The 17325-nt window shown below is 38.6% G+C and overlaps 1 pseudogene; it reads right to left on the reverse strand.

Moving 5' to 3' along the window:
• Window positions 1-4752: 4752 nt before the first annotated feature.
• On the reverse strand, window positions 4753-6218 carry LOC143397046 (tubulin beta chain-like; annotated as a pseudogene).
• Window positions 6219-17325: the final 11107 nt, after the last annotated feature.

Genomic DNA, 17325 nt, shown 5'->3' on the forward strand with positions numbered 1-17325 from the left:
GGGATAATTTGATCTCCTTCTTTCCTATTTGTATGCCCCTTTCTTTATTTTCTCTTGCCTTGTTGCTCTGCCTAAATCTCCAATAATATATTGAGTGAAGGTGATGAGAAAAAACAACCTTGTCTTTTTTCCTAATTTTACAGGAAATGATTTTAACTTTTACCCATTGAATATAATGTTGGCTGGGAGTTTTTCATAAATATCCTTTATTGTATTGACTTGTTCTTCCAATATGTATTTTTGAGAAATTTTATCATGAAAAGGTAGAAGGAATTGGTAGAAGGAATATATAATAAAAATTGAGATGATTATGTAGTTTTTGTCCTTCATTCTGTTGATGTGATATGTTGTATTTTATTTGTGTATTTGAAACCACCCTTGCATCCCTGGGATAAACTGCTGTTGATCATTATGTATAAAAATTTTTATGTGCTGTTGGATTGATTTGCTAGTATTTTTTAAAATATTTATTTTTTAGTTGTAGCTGGACACAATACCGTAATTTTATTTATTTATTTTTATGTGGTGCTGAGGATCAAACCCAAGGTCTCTCTACCACTGAGCCACAACCCAGTCCTGATTTGCTAGTATTTTGTTGAGAATATGTGCATCTATATTCATCAGGGATTTTGGTCTGCAGTTTTCTTTTTTTTTTTTTTTTTGTCATGTTCTTGGTCTAGTCTTGTTATCAGGGTAATGATGGCCTTGTAGAATGAGTTTGGAAGAGTTTCCGCCCTTTCAATATTTTGGAGTAGTTTGAAAAAAATTGGCCTTCATCAGTGATGCCATCCAGTCCTGGGATTTTCTTTGTTGGGAGACATTTTATTACTGATATAATCTTGTTCATTGTTATTGGTTTATTCAGTTTTTTTATGTCCTTATGGTTCAATTTTGATAGCTTACACATGTCCAGAGATTTGTACATTTGTCCATTTCTTCTAGGTTTTCCAATTTTTTGGTATTTAGCTGTCCCTAATGATCTTTTGTATTTCTGTGGTATCAGTTTTAACGTCTCCTTTTCTAATCTCTGTTTTTATTTGTTGTCTTTTTTATTGGTTAGTGTAGCTAAGTTTTACCAATTTTATCTTTTAAAAAATCTCTTTGTTTCACTGGTCTCTTGTTGTTGTTGTTGGTTTTTTTTTTTAGTCTCTATTTTGTTTATTTTTACTTTGATTTTTATTATATATTCCTTCTACCAATTTTGGATTTGGTTTATTTTTGCTTTTCTAATTCCTTGAGTTGCATAATTAATCTAGTTATTTGCAGTTTTTCTTCTTTTCTTTTTCTTTTTTTAATGTAGACACCTGCTTCTTTTCCCCAGGTTTTAGTATGTTGTGTTTTCATTGTCATTTGTTTCAAGAAATTTTAAAATTTCCCTTTTGATTTCTTCCTTGATACATTGGTCATTCAAGGGAATGTTGTTTAATTTCCATGTATTTGTACAATTTACAAGTTCCTTCTGTTGATGATAGTTAGTGATAATTTTATTCCATTGTGGTCAGAGAATATACATACTGTTACTGATTTTTTTTCTTTCTTTTTTTTTTTTTTTTTGGTATTGGAAATTGAACCCAGGGATTCTCTACCTCTGAGCTATACTCCCAGCCCTTTTAAGGTAATTGTTTACTTTTGGAGTACTGGGGATCAAATCCAGGGATACTCTACCATTTTGTGGCATCCCATACCTTTTTATTTTTTATTTTGAGACAGGTCTCACTAAGTTGCCCAGTCTGGCCTTGAACTTGTGATGCTCCTGCTTCACTCTCCTGAGTTGCTGGGATTATGACATGTACTACCATGCCTAGCTCCTTTTCATTTTGGGATGATCTCCTTTAGTTGCTGAAACTTGTCCTAAGCTTGTGATTCTTCTGTCTCAGCCTCCCTAGAGGTGTGCCAGGCTGATTTTGATTTTTTAAAAATGTGTTGAGACTAGCTTTGTGTCCTAACATATGGTCTACCCTGGAGAATGTTCCATGTGCTAATGGAAGAACGTGTGTTCTGCAATTATTGGATGAAATGTTCTGTAAATGTCTGTTAGGCCCATTTGTTTATTTATTTATTTATTCATTTTAAAATTTATTAAGTAGGTGTTGGGCCCAATTGTTTGGAATTATTTTCTTACTTTCATGTTTTGATTGTTCATTGCCAAGTGTATGGAATTACGATTGATTTCTGTCTAGTGCAACCTTATGAGACTTGTTTATTAGTTCTTTAAAAAAAATTCTTTTTTTGTAGTTGTAGATGGACAGAATGCCTTAAGCTACAGCCACTGAGCTTCAGCCCCAGCCTTATTTATTAGTTCTAATAGATATTTTTTAGGGTATTCCTTAGGATTTTCTACATATAAGATCAGGTCATCTGTAAATAAAGATAATTTATAAAATTTGCATTTCTAATCTGTGTGGCTTGTATGTCATTTTCTTGCCCAATTGCCCTGTTTAAATCTTTGATGAGAGCAGACATTCTTGTCTTGTTCCTGACAAGAGGGGAAAACCACTTGTTTTTTACCATTACATCTAATTTTAGTTGTGGGTGTAGTGGGTGTCTGATGACTTTTATCAGCTCGATTAGATACCTTTCTGTCCTTAGTTTCTTAAATGTTTTCATCATGAGGAAGTATTGGATTTTGTCCAATGTCTTTTTTGTATCTACTGTCCTTTTTTCCATGGATGGCATGTATACATTTATTTGGTTTTTTTTTAAATATTTGTTTTTAAATTGTAGTTATCAATACCTTTATTTTATTTATTTATTTTTATGTGGTGCTGAGGATCAAACCCAGGGCCTTGCACATCCTAGGCAGGTGCTCTACCACTGAGCCACAACCCCAGCCCCCATTAATTTGTTTTTTATGCTAACCCAACTTTGCACTCTTGACTCAAGTCACTTTTGGTCATAATACATAACTCTGCCACTGAGTACAGCCACAGCTGTTAGTTGTGGAGCAGGCTGAACAAATGTTAGCTGCAGCGTGGGCTGAACACTTGACTCTCACCCATCTGGTTTCTTTTTTTTTTTTTTTTTTTTTTAGAGGGAGAGAGAGAGAGAGAGAGAATTTCAATACTTATTTTTCAGTTTTCGGCATTCATAACATCTTTGTTTGTATGTGGTGCTGAGGATTGAACCCAGGCCTCAAGCATGCCAGGCGAGTGCACTACTGCTTGAGCCACATACATCCCCAGCCCCCCCCCCCCCCCATCTGGTTTCTTATCACTTGTTTGTGTCAAGGCTGAACACTCAACTCCACTCAAGGCTGAACACTCAACCCCACTCAAGGCTGAACACTCAACCCAACTCAAGGTTGAATTCTCAACCCCCCACCTGTCTAGTGCAACAGAAACCCAAATCTGACCCCTGCCGGGTCTGCCTGAGGGCAGAAGATGACACCCTTAGCAACTGTATGCCAGCAAGGCAGCTTGCAGACCCAGAGACCCCATTAGCTATAAAAACTATAGCTATAAAAACTCTCCTGCCCGGTCCCCTCCACTCCTCCCTCCCTCTCTCTCTCTCACCTCCTCTCTCTCACTCTCTCTTACTCTCTCCTCTCTCACTTGCTTTGCTCCCCCCACACACTTTCTCTCACTTTCTTTTCCTCTCTCTCTCTTTTTTCTCTTCCTTTCCTGCTAATCAGACACCGCCTCAATAAAGATCTCTTGGTCCGTCCAAATGCTGTGGTCACTTTCCTTTCACCAGCCCTAAGTTTTCTGTTATTAATATCTAGTTTCATTCCATTATTTTCTAATAACATGTATATTCTAAAATATTGAAGTCTTCTCTGAGTATTTTATTTTCCAATTCCCATTTATTTTTGGCTCTTGGGGCAATGTCATCTTTTCAATATGAAAAAAGCAGCAAGTTCAACACAAATTAGAAGTCTGAAGGGTAGGATAGGACAAAATCAACAGTAGGAAGGAAAAAGCAATAGCAAAAGAAATAAGAAGATTTTTTAAAAAGGGTTTTGTTGTCCCTCCCTTGGAGTGACTCACACTTAGGTGATAGTACATATCTTTCCACATATCAGGTATGTTACTCTTTGGAGCGGGGTGAAAAGGTGGGGGTTGGGGAGGGCAATTCTGGAAGTTTAGGGACCAAGGCTGGCCTTCTCCTTTTTGAGAGAGGTAAAGCAGAAAGAGGAAGGATTCACATCTCCCAGAGTGGGGCAGATTCCTCCAAAGGGAGAGCACAACTCGGGACAGCTGAGAGGGAGGCTGCAAATGGAAATAATACTGTTAACATCTCTCCTGAAGCTGAGAGATGGAGCATGGAAATGCCTAAAAATGACTGTAAAAGCATAGATTCACCTCTTTAAAAAATTGTCCTAAGATGAAAAATCCCATCCCCATCACAAGTGATTTCTACCTGCTGCTACCTTCTACCTGGTGCTGATTTGCCTTAGGATGGTGGCCACTGAAAGCACCTGGCTAGTTCTAAATGGGATCTGGACAAGAACCAGCTTCTTGGGAGAATCATTTTGGAAAAAGAAGATATTAATTGGAAAGATGTGAAAAGTGGGTACCAGAAAGAAATGCAGAGTAATCCAGAATGGAAGAAATTTAAGTTTGCCAGAGTGGAAAGAGGAGACATTCAAGAAACAAATATTTATTGAGTGCCTAATATGGGTCAGGTATTGTTCTGCATGCCTCCCAAAAGGAAATAAAAAAGGGGAAAAAAAAGGCAGTGAACACAAATTCTGAAGAAAGGGGCAGCTGAAGGCTGGGGAACTGAGAAGCCTGAGGTGATGGAGGAGCCGCCTTAAGCCTCCTCTTCAGCCTCCTCACCGAAATCCTCTTTTCTCTTCTGCGGTGGCATCCTGGTACTGCTGGTACTCATAGACAAGGTCGTTCGTGTTGCTCTCAGCCTCGGTGAACTCCATCTCGTCCATACCTTCACCTATGCACCAGTGGAGGAAGGCCTTTCCACGGAACATGGCAGTGAACTGCTCTGAGATGCGCTTGAAGAGCTCCTGGATGGCTGTGCTGTTGCCAGTGAAGGTAACTGCCATCTTGAGGCCATGAGGTGGGATGTCACAGACAGCTGACTTGACATTGTTGGGGATCCATTCCACGAAGTAGCTGCTATTCTTGTTCTGCACATTCAGTATCTGCTCATCTACCTCCTTCATGGACATCGGTCCACGGAAGACTGCAGCCATGGTGAGGTACCGACCATGGCGGGGGTCACAGGCAGCCATCATATTCTTCGCATCGGAGACCTGCTGGATGAGTTCAGGCACAGTGAGGGCCCGATATTGCTGGCTTCCACGGCTGGTAAGAGGGGTAAAGCCAGGCATGAAGAAGTGGAGACGTGGGAAGGGCACCATGTTGACTGCCAACTTGCGGAGGTCAGCATTGAGCTGGCCAGGGAAGCGGAGGCAGGTAGTGACACCGCTCATGGTGGCTGAGATGAAGTGGTTCAGGTCTCCATAGGTTGGTGTGGTCAGCTTGAAGGGTACAGAAGCAGATGTCATAAAGGGCCTCGTTGTCAATGCAGTAGGTCTCATCAGTGTTCTCTACCAACTGATGGTCAGAGAGGGTGGAACTGTAGGGCTCAACCACAGTATCGGACACTTTGGGTGAGGGTACTACACTGAAGATGTTCATGATGCGGTCAGCATACTCTTCCCAGATCTTGCTAATGAGCAGGGTGCCCATTTAGAAACCTGTGGCCCCTCCCAGTGAGTGGGTCAGCTGGAAGCCCTGCAGGCAGTCACAGCTCTCTGTCTGTTTGCGCACCACATTCAGGACTGAGTCAACCAGCTCAGCCCCTTCTGTATAGTGACCCTTGGCCCAGTTGTTACCTGCCCCAGACTGACCAAAAACAAAGTTGTCTGGTCTGAAGATCTGGCCAAAAGGACCTGAGCGAACAGAGTCCATAGTCCCAGGTTCTAGATCCACCAGGATAGCACGAGGAACATATTTGCCACCTGTGGCTTCATTGTAATACAATTATTACAATTGTATTACAATTGTATTACAATATTGTAATTGTATTACAATATTGTAATTGTATTACAATAGATCCACCAGGATAGCACGAGGAACATATTTGCCACCTGTGGCTTCATTGTAATACACGGAGATGAGGTCCAGCTGCAGGTCACTGTCCCCATGATAGGTACCGGTGGGGTCGATGCCGTGTTCGTCACTGATCACCTTCCAGAACTTGGCACCGATCCTGTTGCCACACTGACTGGACTGGATGTGCACGATTTCCCTCATGGCTAGAATTAATTAATTAATTAATTTTATTTAAAGAGAAAGAGAGAATTTTTTTTTTTTAAGTTTTCGGTGGACACAACATCTTTATTTTATTTTTATGTGGTGCTGAGGATCGAACCCAGCACCCTGCGCGTGCCAGGCGAGCACGCTACCGCTTGAGCCACATCCCCAGCCCAATAATTTATTTTAATTTATTTTTGCTCGCCTCAATGTATATGCTCAGGGCAAGGAAATATATAATTAGTTTTCTGTGCTGGTCACCTGCTGAAAAAAAGGAACGTGCTGGGAGGATGGAGCAGCCAGATCCAAACGCAATGGCAGGAAAATTCTCTTTGAGTATTTTAAATGTATTGAAAGCTGAGTGTAACAGGAAGATTTCAAGTTCAAGGCCAGCCTCAGCAAATTAGTAAGGCCCTAAGCAACTTAGGGAGATCCTGCCTCAAAATAAACATAAAAGGGCTGGGTATGTGGCTCAGTGGTTAAGCACCCCTGGTTTCAATCCCCAGTACTACTACTAATAGTAATAATGATAATAATAAAATGTAGACGGTCAAGATGGCGGCGGTATCGGGGCTGGTGCGGAGACCCCTTCAGCAGGTCTCCGGGCTGCTGAGGAGGCGCTTTCATCGGACGACGCTGGCCGCCCTGCAGATGACAGTTCGCGATGCTATCAATCAAGAAGGACAAGGCATGAATGGGGCATAGTACTGAAGAAAGTTATATCCAAAAAAGATAACTTATATGTATAAATAAAGTGTATAGTCTTCAAAAAAAAAATAATAAAATGTATTGAAGCTTGTTTTTTGGCCTAGCTTATGATTTATCTTGGGAAATATTCCATGTGCACTAAAGAAGAATGTATGTATTCTGCTGTTGTTGAATGTTATACATATAGTTGTAAATCTAGCTGGGGGAGATCTGGAGGAGAGGCCCACCCTCCACACTGTGGTCTGGAGATCTGGAAGAGAAGCCTGTCCCATGCCCAGAGATATGTGGTGAGCAAACCCATGCTGGGGTTTCTTATTCACCAAAGCATGGCTCCACAGCCCAACATCAGGGTACATATAGGCTGGAGGCTGCCACCACCATAAAACTGGATATCACCACTTGTATCAAGGGACAACAGTAAGGACCTGATAAGATATCATCAAGGTCCCTATGGGCCTAGCTGCACAAAAGGTATCTCTAGGGGTGCTTGCAGTTATCCTGTTGCTGAGGTAACAGGACTCTTGGGTGGGGTTGCCTATCTCTTGTTCCTTCTACTAATAGCCAACTTCTTATGATTATCCTCTTCTCTCACTAGTCATATAATCAATACCTCCATATTCTTACATGCTACCTCATAAACATCTCAGCCAACCCCCCAGTCTCCCTTCTACCATTAGGAACTGTAAACCATTACACAAACCTATTGATTATAAGGTAGAAAATAACTGAACTCATCATTTCAGATAATAGTGACAAAATTGTAAATGTAAAAATAGAAGCTAACTTATATATAGCTGCATGTTTGGTACATTGAATGCTGTAATATTGATCTCTCCCTTAAAAGTGAAGTATTGGTAAAAAATAGGGACATTATAAGACAATAGGCCAGAAGCTGTCATACCTCGGATCTATACTGCAAGAGAGGAAGACTCATAGACCATGAAAAAACAAGGGAGGAAAGTGCCCCAAACCAAGATACTACAACAATAGAATCCATAGATAGCGAAGTAGGTGAAATGTCAGAGAAGGAGTTCAGAATATACATAACTAAAATGATTTGGGAATTAAAGAACGACCTAAGTGAGCAGATACAGGCAAAAATTAATCACTCCAACAAAGAGATAAGAGAGCAAATACAAGTTGCAAGAGATTACTTCAAGAAAGAAAGATACTGAAAAATAAACAAACAAACAAATAGAAATCCTCGAAATGAAAGAAACAATAAGCCAATTAAAAAACTCAATAGGGGGTGGATTGTGGCTCAGTGGTAGAGCATTTGCCTAGCACATGCGAGGCGCTGGGTTCAATCTTCAGCACCACATAAAAATAAAGGTATTGTGTCCAATTATAACTAAAAAAAAAAAAAAACACAAAAAAAACCCTCAATAGATAGCATCACCAATAGACTAGATCACTTGGAAGTTAGGACCACAGACAATGAAGACAAAATATACAATCTTGAAAATAAAATTGACTTCACAGTGAAGATGGTAAGAAACCATGAATAGAATATCCAAGAATTATGGGATACCTTCAAAAGACCAAATTTAAGATTTTATTGGGATGGAGGAAGGCTCAGAGACTCAAACCAAAGGCATGCACAATCTCTTCAATGAATTAATAGCAGAAAATTTCCCAATCATGAAGAATGAACTGGAAAATCAAATACAAGAAGCCTATAGGACACCAAATGTACAAAATTACAACAGATCTTCATCAAAATGAAAATGCCTAGCATACAGAATAAGGATAGAATTTTAAAGGCCACAAGAGAGAACAATCAGATTACCTACAAGGGAAGACCAATTCACATCTCAGCAGATTTTTCAACCAGACTTTCAAAGCCAGGAGATCCTGGAACAACATATACAAAGCTCTAAAAGATAATGGATGCCAACCAAGAATCTTATACCCAGGAAAATTAAGCTTCAAATTTGACAATGAAATAAAAACTTTCCATGATAAACAAAAGCTAAAAGAATTTACAGCAAGAAAGCCTGCACTACAGAACATTCTTGGCAAAATATTCCATGAGGAGGAAATAAAAAACACCAATGAAAATCTGCAAAGGGAAGAACTACAATAAAGGAAAAGCCAACCAAAGGAGAAACAAAGTCAAGCTAAATATCAAAAATAAACAAAAATGACCTATAATACAATTCATTATATCTTTCAACTCTTTTTGATAAATTTTTACACATAAAAATTTTAACTACAATATCATCTAATTTTTCAGGTTTTTGTTTATTTCACATTTCTTGTTTTCCATTTCTCTTCACAAAGTTATACAAATATGTTCTTTCAAAGTTTTAGCATTTTATATATTATATCTTAATATATAATTAATCTGGTATGTGTCTATACATTGCCTGTGATATGAGATGAGGTATATTTTACTCTCTTATAATTTAAAATCCATTATTCAAGATTCAAGGATAAAAAGATCAATCAGAGTAAAAATTGTTTAATAAGGTATTTATAAAGGTAAGGGCAAGGTTGAGGAAAACTAACAAATTTTGTGAAGCACCTTTCCTTCTATAAACTTGGAGAGGTAGGAGATGAAATAAGAGAGAGCCATTATGATAAACTTGTAGGAGAAGGACCTAACTGAAGTTATTCCCAGCAAAAACATGTACAAACCAACTCACAGTCTAATAGAGTCTTATATGGAGGAATAAAACACCTGCTGTACTCTTGTATATTCTAAGTTCATCTCTTTGGTGTCCCTTTCTGATGGAACTCACCAAGAACCATATAACAAGGGGACTTATGCAGCCTACAACATATGTCTCACCAAAAGGTGAAAGATGGAGGAAAGGAACCAATATGGCAGCCATTGGTTACATGAGGCCTCTGAGTATTTGAAATGTGTCTAGTCTGAATTGAGGTGTGCTATGTGTTAAATAGACATTAGATTCCAAAGAATTACTAGGACAAAGAAAATGAATATGAAATATCTTACTAATAATTATTTTCTTTGCAAATTTTGTTGGTAATCCATTGGGTTAAATGAAATATATTAAAATTAATTTCTTTTGTATTTAAAAAAAGAAGTAAAGGAGAACAAGGTAACATTCTGTATCTTTTTATTTTTTTAGTTGTAGTTGGACACAATATCTTTATTCCATTCATTTATTTTTTTACAGGATGCTGAGGATTGAACCCAGAGCCCCGAGCATGCTAGGCAAGTGCTCTACCACTGAGCCACAATCCCAGCCCATCATTCTGAATCTTGATGGTAGTACTATATATCCATGTATATGTTGTCATTTTTTATATTTGTGTTATCAAAATTCATATAACTATAAAACTAAATGGGGTAAATTGTACTGTATATAAATTATGTCTCAACAAACATGACTTTAAAAAGAAAAAAAATAAATCTAGCTGGATTATGTTGTTTGAGCCTTTTGTTTGCTTGCTTATCTTCTGCATTTCTCTTCTACCCATTCCTGCAAGTTGAGTATTTATGTCTCCAACTCTTCTTTTTGAATTGTCTATTTTTTCTTTCAGTTCTGTCAGTTTTTGCTTCACATATTTTGGAGTTCTATTGTTAGGCATATATATGTTTATATCTTCCTGAAGGATTAACCTTTTTATCATTATAAAATGTACCTCTTTATTTCTAGTCATGCATTTGTTTTTTTTTTTTACTTTGTTCTAATTAGTTATACATGACAGTAGAATGCACTTTGATACACATACATTTGGTTTTGTCTGGCATTACTATAGACATTACAGATTTATTTTTTTAATTTGTTCTTTTTAGATATACATGACAATAGAGTGTATTTGGACATATTATATATACATGGAATATAGCTTATTCTAATTAGGATCCTATTCTTGTGGTTACACATGATGTGGATATATAAATACTAGTGGTGTATTTATATATTAACATAGGAAAGTTATGTCCAATTCATTCTACTGTCTTTCCGATTCCCATTCCCCTTCCCCTTAATTTCCCTTTGTCTAATCCACTCAACTGCTATTCTCCACCCTTCCTCCCTTATTGTGTGTTAGTGTCCACGTATTGGAGAGAATATTCAGCCTTTGATTTTTTTGAGATTGGCCTATTTTACTTAGCATGATAATTTCCAGATCCATTCATTTTCTGGCAAAAGTCATAAAGACACTCTTTTTATTGCTGAGTAATATCCTATTGTGTATATACACCACATTTTATTTATCCATTCATCTGTTAAAGGGCACCTAGGATGGTTTCATAGTTTAGCTATTGTGAATTGAGCTGCTATAAACATTGATGTGTCTGTGTCACTATCATATGCTGAGTTTAAGTCCTTTAGGTATAGAATGAGGAGTGGGACAGCTGGGTCAAATGATGAGTTCATTTCAAGTTTTCTGAGGAACCTCCATACTGCTTTCCAGAGTGGTTGCAGTCCCACTATCAATGTATGAGTGTACCTTTTCCCCCATGTCCTTGCCGACATTTGTTGTTACTTGTATTCTTTGTTGTTGTTGTTACTTGTATTCTTGATAATTGCCTTTCTAACTAGAGTGAGAGGGAATCTCAATGTAGTTTTAATTTTCATTTCTCTAATTACTAGAGATGTTGGACATTTTTTCATATATTTGTTGATCCGTTGTGTTTCTTCCTGTGAAGTGCCTGTTCAGTTCCTTTGCCCATTTATTGATTGGGTTATGTGGGGGTTTTGGGTGTTAATTTTTTTGAGTTCTTCATATATCCTGGACATTAATGCTCCATCTGAGGTGCAGGTGGCAAAAATTTTCTCCCATTCTGTGACACTACAGGTTTCTTATGTTGCTGCTTGCATGATATATTTTTTCATCCTTTTACTTTCCTTTTTAAAAATTATTTATTTATTCTAATTTGTTATACATGACAGCAGAATGAATTTCAATTCATAGTACACATGTAGTGCACAATTTTTCATTTCTCTGGTTGTACACGAAGTAGAGTCACATCATTTGTATCTTCATACATGTACCTAGGGTAATGATGTCCATTTCATTCCACCATCTTCATCCTTTTACTTTCAATCTATTTGTATCTTTGAACCTAAAGTATCTTTGGATTTTAGATTTTTTTAAAATCCAGTCTAACAATATTTGCCCTTTGAGTGGATTGTTTAATCTGTTCCCATTTAGTATTGCTATTGATTTAGTGAGATTTATTTTTGCCATTTTACTTTGAGTTATCTATATGGCTCATCTTTGATTTCTCCGATTCTTTGTTCTTCATTAAGTGAATATTTTCTAGTATAGCATTTTAATTCCTTTAATTAGTCTTTTACTGTATTATAGCTCATCATATACAGCTCAAATGATTCAAATATACCTCATATTTATACTAACTTAATTCCAGAAAGATATAGCAATGTTACTCCTATATAGCTCTATTCCCACCCATTTTTTTTTGTAAAATTGTTATATATTTACATGTATATATGCTACAAATCCAATAATATTTTGGGGTTTTAAAAATATATTGTTATAATTATTAATTTATGTAATTTAGTTCTATTAAGGAATTTGAAAGAAGGAGAGCAAGTATATTTATGGTATCTGTTTTATTAATCTTGTTACCATTTCTATTATTTTCCATTGTTCCTGGGGATTCCATTTACTGCCGCAGTCTGACTGGGCACAATTCAGGAGCCACTTGTCAAAAGAAACTAACTTTATTTTTAGAACCACACACGCCAAACAAAACCGCTTCTCAGGAAAAACCCTCAGAGCCCAACTGCCACCACTGGCTTCCCACAAGCCTCTCCCCCAACCCCCAGCCTCTCCACCTCCCACAATCCTCCTGCTCTTGAGGCCGACTGGCTGGGTCGTGTGAGCAGAGCCAAAAAAGTCCCCCAATGAGCAGCTCCATGGCCTGAAAGGGCAGGGAAACAGCCCAATGAGCATCACTGCAAAGGAGCCAATCAGCTAGATGTTGCTGGGGCCGCTGTGAGCTAATCATCAGCTGGCAGTCTGAAAGTTTGTTGGGGCCTCTTCAGCTGTGGCTCTCAACATCTCCCCCTCTCTGTTTAAACAACATTTGGCATTACTCATATAACAGGAATCCCATACAATCCACAGGGACAAGGCATAGTTGAAAGAGCTCATCAAACTATTAAAATGTACTTATTAAAGCAAAAAGAAGGAATTGGGAAGGGGTATATATTCCCCAAAGATAAACTTAAAATAACCCTTTTTACTCTAAACTTTTTAAATTTGGATTCATCAGGGCTTAGTGCTGCGGAAAGGCATATGTGTCCAAAAAATGTTCATAAGCCCAAGGTACTTTGGAAGGATATTTTAACAGGACAATGGAAAGGTCCTGATCCAGTAATTGTCTGGAGTCGGGGGTCTGTTTGTGTGTTTCCACAGGGAGAACAGCAGCCGATTTGGATTCCAGAGAGATTAACTAAAGCGATTTCTACAGACCAAAAAGAAGATGATTTGGCTCAAATCCATAACAGCTGATATCCAGAACTCCAGTTTGGCTATTCTTACATCTGCGACAGAACCAGGATGATTTTTTCAATATATATTTTATTATTGCCCTTTCCCATATCATGAAGTTCTATTTTGTTTTTTGAGCTCATACAGACCTAGGTTAATGTTTTGCTGATCAGTTCTATTTTTTGACTATAGAGTTTTTAAACATTGCAATGGAGATTTCACCTGTAAAAAGTTATAAGGCCTTTACTATTATGTTATGTGTTGTACGTATTATATTATGTGTGCACACTTGTGTTTTATGTTGTATGTTTGTATGTACGTATATCCATATATCATGAGCGCTCATGAAAAAATGGATCCAAATAATTTTTTTTATTTCATGTGATTTAAATGGTTTAATTTAAATTAGGTAAACAACTGTTGAAGATTGCGGCATTGGTTCTGATAACGCCAAGGTCGCGGGTTTTCCCCATATGGGCCACCAAATGCCGCAGTCTGACTGGGCACAATTCAGGAGCCACTTGTCAAAAGAAACTAACTTTATTTTTAGAACCACACATGCCAAACAAAACCGCTCCTCAGGAAAATTCCTCAGAGCCCAACTGCCACCACCGGCTTCCCACAAGCCTCTCCCGCAACCCCCAGTCTCTCCACCTCCCACAATCCTCCTGCTCTTGAGGCTGATTGGCTGGGTCGCGTGGGCGGAGCCAAAAAAGTCCCCCAATGAGCAGCTCCATGGCCTGAAAGGGCAGGGAAACAGCCCAGTGAGCATCACCTCAGAGGAGCCAATCAGCTAGATGTTGCTGGGGCCGCTGTGAGCCAATCATCAGCTGGCAGTCTGAAAGTTTGCTGGGGCCCCTTCGGCTGTGGCTCTCAACAATTTACCATCTGGTGTTTTTTGCTTAATCCAATACAACTTTGCTCTTATCCACCTCCTTTTCCCTTTGGTTGCAAATATATTTCTATCTGTCAGAGGCAAAATCACTCACTTAGATTATATATTCATCTCCTTCTGCTTGTCCCACCCCCTTCTTTCTTTCATTTTCTTTTCTTTTTCTTTTTTTTTTTTTTGACATGGAGTCTTGCTGTGTTGCCCAGGTTGGGCTTAAACTCATGGCTCAAGTGATCCTCCTGCCTGAGTCTCCCGAGTAGTTAGGACTATAGTTACACATTACTGGGCCCAGCTTTTATATATATATATATATATATATATATATATATATATATATATATATATATATATTTTTTTTTTTTTTTTTTTTTTTTTTATGTGGTACTGAGGATCGAACCCAGGGCAACCCAGCAAGTACTCTACTGCTGAGCCACAACCCCAGCCCCCCCCAGCTTATATTTTTAAGTTTTATTATTAAATGCATGCAAGCTTTAAAGTACATTTGCTAGCAAATAGAATATATTAACATTAGGAGTCATCATCTCTATCTCCATGCCCTGTAGTCTATTTTTTTTTAAAGAGAGAGAGAGAGAGAGAGAGAGAGAGAGAGAGAATTTTAATATTTATTTTTTTAGTTATCAGCGGACACAACATCTTTGTTTGTATGCGGTGCTGAGGATCGAACCCAGGCAGCACGCATGCCAGGCAAGCACGCGACCGCTTGAGCCACATCCCCAGCCCCCTGTAGTCTATTTTGTCTGATATTTGTATAGCTACTTCAGCAGCATATATTTGTATTAATGTTGCTTAATAACAAAGGTAACATCAATGTGTTATTGTGGAAACAATTCTCCACAATTCTCAGAAGCTGACATATTTTTTTTAACATTTTTTTAGTTGTAGATGGACATAATACCTTTTATTTTTTAATTTTTATTATTTTTTTTTGAGAGAGAGAATTTTTAAATATTTATTTATTTATTTTTAGTTTTTGGCAACACATCATCTCTATTTTATTTGTATGTGGTGCTGAGGATCGAACCCAGCGCCGCATGCGCTGGGTGAGTGCACTACCGATTGAGCCACAACCCCAGCCCAATACCTTTTATTTTATTTGTTTATTTTTCATGTGGTCCTGAGGATCGAACCTAGCCTCACACATGCTAGGTGAGTGCTCTACCACTGAGCCACAACCTCAACCCCTTATTTTTTATTTTTTTCTTCTCTTTTTAAAAATTTTAAAATTTTTGACAGAAAATTTCTTTCTTTCTCTCTTCTTTTCTTTGTATGGGGGATTGAACCTAGGGGCACTTAACCACTGAGCCACATCCCCAGCCCTTTTTTTTGTATTTTACTTAGAGGCAGGGTTTCACTGAATTGCTTAGGCACTCACTAAATTGCTGGGGCTGGCTTTGAACTTGCAATCCTCCTGCCTCAGCTTCCCGAACTGCTGGAATTACAGACGTGTACCACCATGCCTGCTGACATAAAATGTCTTTTGGTATCACAGTCTAAACTAGGGGGTTTGTGGAGGGTTTGGGCCCAAACTGACAGAAAGCCTTCCTGCTGTGCAGTGAAGTTCTCTCATTAGACTCTGATTTTGTTATTTGAATAAACATCATTATCTGTTTTCCCTATAACCCATGGATTCACTCCTGGTGTAGGTAGAGGCTTCCTTATTCCCTATTCTCCATAGTCACATCTCAAGTAAACTATAGAGAATATTGCCTCCTCAGGAACCATAGAAGTTTTATAGCCTACTTCCTGTATGTAGAAATTTGGGAGCTGTATTAGTCAGGATTCTTAAGAGAATCAGAACCAATAGCATATATGGAGATAAATAGAAATAGATTTATTATGAAGGATAGGCTTACGTGATTATTGGGGCTCACAAATCCCACAGTATGCCACTGATAAGCTGAAGGCCTAGAGAAGTCAGTGGTATAGTTCCATTCCCAGCCCAAAGGCCTGAGAATGAGGTGAGCCAATTGTGTAAGTCCTGATCTGAGTACAGAAACCCAAGAACTAGGAGCACTCATGTATCAGGGCAAGAGAAGAAAGATATTCCAGTTCAAGAAGAGAAAGCAAATTTGCCTTTCTGTCTTTTTCATTATATTCAGGCCCTCAATAGACTGGTTGATGCTTACCCACTTTGGTCAGGGACACCTGCTGTACTCAGTCACCAATTTAAATGCTAATGTTGTCTAGAAACACTCTTGCACCCAGAAATAATGTTTTACTAGTTTCTGGGCAACACCCAAACCAGTCAAGTTGACACATAAAATAAACAACCACAGGACTAGGGGTGTAACTTAGTGATAAAACATTTACCTACCATGCACAAGGCTCTGTGTTTCTCCTGTACTGTGAAAATTAGCCATCACAAAGCATTGTGCTTGTTTTACATCTGAGCTATCAAAGACATTCTCAGTACTAACTTGTGCTTTTTTGCAATACAATGCTTCAAAAACTTATAGGATGGGCTGCAGTTGTGGCTCAGTGGTAAAGTGCTGCAGTCTGGCTGGGCACAAATCACGAGCACTCAAGCAGGAACAAACTTTATTTCTGAACTCCCCCAACGCCACCCACGCACCCTCTCAGGGACACCACACAGAAACTGGAACTCCCTCCACCAGAACCTCACCAACCAACTTGAACTTTTCAGGCATCCCCACGAGAACTCCAAAGTAGGGGGTGTGTGGGGGGGTGTTGGGGGGTGAGCGCCCAAGGCAGCAGGAGCCGCCCTACTGCCGGACAGCAGGGGTCTATATACAATTGAATACACAGCCTGTTTCAATCCAGCATCATCCAGTCACAGCAATTATACATAGCTTAACTTAATTATCATCATCTTAATGGCTTGCTGGCATCACCTCTCAAACATTACTTCTGGCAAAATGCCAGGGGCCATTCCGACTGGCTGTGGCTCTCAACAGTAAAGTGCTTGCCTAAAATGTGTTCCATCCTCAGCACCACATAAAAATAAATAACGTAAAGGAATTGTGTCCATCTACAACTAAAACAAAACAAACCTTAAAAAATTATAGGAGGGCCTGGGGATGTGGCTCA

This window comes from Callospermophilus lateralis, chromosome 4 (genome assembly GCF_048772815.1).
Source record: "Callospermophilus lateralis isolate mCalLat2 chromosome 4, mCalLat2.hap1, whole genome shotgun sequence".
NCBI classification, from domain to species: domain Eukaryota; kingdom Metazoa; phylum Chordata; class Mammalia; order Rodentia; family Sciuridae; genus Callospermophilus; species Callospermophilus lateralis.